The sequence below is a fragment of the Melitaea cinxia genome, chromosome 27, assembly GCF_905220565.1.
Source record: "Melitaea cinxia chromosome 27, ilMelCinx1.1, whole genome shotgun sequence".
Lineage (NCBI taxonomy): Eukaryota > Metazoa > Arthropoda > Insecta > Lepidoptera > Nymphalidae > Melitaea > Melitaea cinxia.
In genome coordinates this window covers 3924731-3929318 of record NC_059420.1, presented here as the reverse complement: position 1 = coordinate 3929318, position 4588 = coordinate 3924731, and the positions used below count along the sequence as shown (strand labels likewise).

Sequence of the window (4588 nt, the reverse complement as noted above, 5' to 3'; positions counted from 1 at the left end):
ATATAATTTTAAGTTTGAGTTCTGTTTGTAACTCATTTAAATTCCATCTTAATTTCAAATTATAAATTTTTCATATTTAAATTTTTCCTACATCATGGTAACGCAAGTGTATTTTCTTCTAAAGTCATATCTCCATTAATTAGTTACGTAATATAATAAAATAAAACAATAAAATACTAAGGAAATATAAAAATGAAAGAATGAAAAAAAAAACCCTGAAACAAAGAAAACACGTTGTCAAAATGGCGGAATCGAACCGATGCAAAATTTAAAAGAATGGTTTGAAATCTTACCAGAGTAGATTGCATATGTGTAATCTCTCGTTCCCACCATCCCCGAAATCAGATAAAAATATCCATTTCAAAATGAACAAAATAAGGAAGCTGTAACAAAAGTAAATTACGAGTTAATATGACACCTAAAGGTTATCACAAACACAAAGGGAAAAAGGTCCCACCAAAATATCGAAATTAACTCACCATTATTGTTGAGATAATTAAAATTATTATTCTCTACTTCAGAGACATAATTTTCAATATGCAGGCGAACCTGGCCAACAAAACACGAAAACGTGAAATCTTTCCCTCGCCGTTCCCAATCATGGTCGAAGCGAAAGTCCTTTAATCTGGCAGTGTTGCCACTCAAAATTAAAAATTTATCCAATACAGCAAACCGAAATAAATCTATATATTTTATTTTTTTTTTAATATTATTTATAAAAACAATTTAGACAAAAATCCTAAGCAATTAAATAAATATTTAAATATGAAACAATGTAAAAACAAAACCGTGCAAATACATAGCAACTCTCCAAGCACGCCATCTAGTGAGCCCGCAAGCTTCGCTAGATAAACCTCAATACCAGGATCAATAGTAATACCGCGGCTATAACTAGATGTCGCTATGCACCACAATTTTACTACGTTACAACCCTACCATAGAACTGGCGGCTTCTTGACCTACATAATTTTTTATTTTATTTTTCTTCAATCTCTCTTCAATAGATATCCTAATCCGGACATGGGTGTTTACGCTACAACGTTTCGATCGACGGTCTGCGGTCTGCGGAGTGCGGGGCGGGGAGCGAGCCCAGCGACGCAGGCGGCGGCCACGGCGAGACACTCCCAATCTGACACCGCGGCGAGGAACAACACGAGATATTTACTCTTCTCCCAATCTATTATTACGGCGAGGAGCAACAGTGGTCCTTCGAGCCGGATAACCTAAACGAAGCCAATTAATTTACAACAGCTAGTAAGAATACACAAAGGACAACGGACTTTGAGCCCGTCTCGTTTAAATATGCAAATCATCGCTGTCTACGGTTGACGATTGAAAGTCTACACTGGATCTGTGGATTAGGATAAGGGTATTTGTGAGTTGTTCCAATTTTTCCTTTCCTTAGGCCTTTTAATTCCTTTTTCCAGTGTATTTATACATTATTTAAAATCTATTATTTCTGCCATTCTATCGAGTTCAAAGTGCGTAGCTTAGCGGAGTGTTTTACCTTCACTTTTTTTATCGCTGTAGTGCTTGGCTAATTTGAACTTTAAGTGCTTAATCATAACGTCGCTAATTATTATTAAGATCATAAAAATCGTCCTTGACCGTCATATCGAGTCACACGTGTGCTTGAACACCTGCATTAATTATTTATTGCTTTCTATAGAACATATTGTTACTAAGTCATTCAATTCCTTTTAAGCGATTTATTTAGCTTATATTGCTTCCTCTTATTTTCGTTGCTAAGTGTTAATATTTATTTGCATGTACCAGTGAAATTAGTTCCTTCACAAAATGGCTGACAAATTAATTAAGAGACGTAGCTCAATGAAGGCTAAGCTTACTAGCTTTAGTAATTATTTAGAAGTAGTAAAAAGTTGCGAAATTCTTTCCGAATTGCAAATTATTGAATTAGAAAGCCGTTTTGACAAATATAATGCCTTGTACTCGGAGTATGACGAATTACAGACCGAGATCGAGACTTTGGCGGATAAACCGGAGGAGGCCTACGCCATGAGGACACAGTTCGAAGAGCAGTATTATGCGTTGCTTGCGGTGGCTCGGAGCTTGCTGAATAAGGGTAGCAAGCGTCGTGACTCTGCAGGTTCTGTAACCGGTTCCGAAGCATCAATGACAGGTAGGACTAAAAACAATTTTATTAGATTACCTAAAATTAATTTGCCTCACTTTGACGGCAGTTATCAGTGCTGGCTAGAGTATAGAGACACGTTTAATTCTCTTATTCATGAAAATACTTGTATTGACGATATTAATAAGTTCCACTATTTGCGAGCCTCTCTAAAGGGTACAGCTGCAGAAATAATAAAAAATACAGATTTTAAAGGCGATAATTACATCATCGCTTGGAATTTAATTTGCGAACGGTACAACAATAACCGTTTACTTATAAACAACCATGTCCAAGCTTTACTTAATGTAGAACCGTTATCAACGGAATCTAGTGTTTCTTTACGAAGTCTAGTTGACGTCACTAATAAAAATATAAGAGCCCTTAAAACATTAAATGAACCCACGGAGCATTGGGATACTCTCATCATTTATATGATGTCTATAAAACTGGATTTACATACCAGTAGAAAGTGGGAGGAGTACCGCAATACTTTGGCCGATAATTCACCTACTTTATCACAATTTTGTACATTTATAAATAACACAGCTGATTTACTCGAAACATTACAGGATAATATTAAACACAATAAAACACTTTATACAAATAAATTAGAGAAAAATAATAACACAAAAAGCTTCATTGTTACATCAGAAAATTCAAAAGGCAAGAATACTTCTGCTAATAACTCTAAATTTAAATGTCCCATGTGTTCCGGTAAACATTTTTTATATAGCTGTGAATCTTATAGAAAACTACCTATAGAATCACTTATTCAAAAGGCTAAAGATTTTAAAGTTTGCATGAACTGTTTACGTATCGGTCATGTTGAAAAACGATGCAAGTTTTCACATTGCAGATATTGTTCAATTAAACACAATACCTTATTGCACATAGAGCGGACAGACATACCAGCTGTTTTGGAACCATTGCCTAGTACATCTGAAAGTGTTTCGCTTTCAGCAAACACCTTAAATTTACAGCCTACTACTCGTACAAATGTTTTGCTTTCCACAGCGCTGGTGAGGGTGGTCAACAGTGCAGGCGAGAAGTGCGATGCCCGTATCCTGTTGGACAATGGTAGCACCGCCAATTTCATAAGCGAGAGCCTTTGTAATAAGCTGCGTTTACCCCGAAGCGATGCATACTCAAAGGTTACAGGTATTAATAATCAAACCAGCACTAGTGTACAATCTTGCAATTTAAAAATCGAGTCACTTTATGACGATTACACCGTCGATATTGACTGTTTTATCTTACCCGAGATCACGCGACTATTACCGTCATCTCGTATTAATATTAAAGACGTGGTAATCCCAGAGGGTTTAAAATTAGCTGATCCCTCTTTTCACATTCCATCAGTTGTGGATATTTTGGTGGGTGCAGACGTCTTCTGGAGTGCTATCAAGCCTAATCATATAAATTTAGGCAAAAATCAACCGAAGTTATGTGAAAGTAAGTTGGGCTGGTTAATATCTGGCTCTGTAGCTTACAATTCACGCTCATCCCGTTCGCATTCTTGCAATCTGCTCAATATTGAATGTAATAATGCTTTGTCTAAATTTTGGGAGCTAGACTCCATTAATGAAAAGCATTCTCTTTCATTAGAAGAACGAGCATGCGAAGATTGTTTTTATAAAAATACTACACGAAAAGACGATGGTCGCTTCGTAGTTACAATACCTCTGAAGGCGGAACCTTCTACATTGGGTAATTCTTTTGTGACTGCAAAACGTCGTTTTTTGTCGTTAGAAAAACGTTTTGAACGTGATACTAAGTTCAAAAATATGTATTTAGATTTTATGTCTGAATACGAGCGGTTAGGTCACATGACCGAAGATAATAATATGTTACGGTATAAAAATAAAATTAGTTATTTTTTACCCCATCACGGTATCATTCGTGATTCTAGTACCACGACTAAGTTGCGTGTCGTGTTTGACGCCTCTGCTAAAACTACGTCGGGCCTGTCGTTTAATGACATACAGATGGTAGGGCCCACTATTCAAGACGACCTAATTTCTATTTTATTAAGGTTTCGTCAACATAAATACGTGGTTTCGGCAGACATTGAAAAAATGTATAGAGCCATCGAGGTAAATCCCTCGCAGAGGCCGTTGCAACGCATAGTTTTTCGTAAAGATACCATGGAACCATTAAAAACATATACATTAAATACTGTGACATATGGCACAGCATCAGCTCCATATTTAGCGACTAAATGTCTTGTTACGTTATCAGATTTAGCCAGTCAAGATAACGTTAAAGAATCCATAAGGCATGATTTTTATGTCGATGACTATTTAAGCGGTTCTAGCAGTATTTCGGGTGCTGTAGAGCTATGTAAAACAGTTAAGACGATTTTGAAGTCGGCTAAATTTAATCTGCGAAAGTGGCAATCGAATAATTCACAAATTTTGAAGGAATTAGGTTGTGTAGAATTTAATAATAATATGT

The 4588-nt window shown here is 36.2% G+C and overlaps 1 long non-coding RNA gene across 1 annotated transcript; it reads right to left on the bottom strand.

Annotated features, from left to right (window-relative positions):
• Positions 1 to 298: 298 nt before the first annotated feature.
• Positions 299 to 648, bottom strand: LOC123667212. Its single transcript, XR_006745414.1, has 2 exons — positions 480 to 648; positions 299 to 383 (listed from the first exon to the last, which is right to left on the bottom strand). It is a non-coding gene; the product is annotated as an uncharacterized LOC123667212 (long non-coding RNA).
• Between the last annotated feature and the right edge of the window lie 3940 nt (positions 649 to 4588).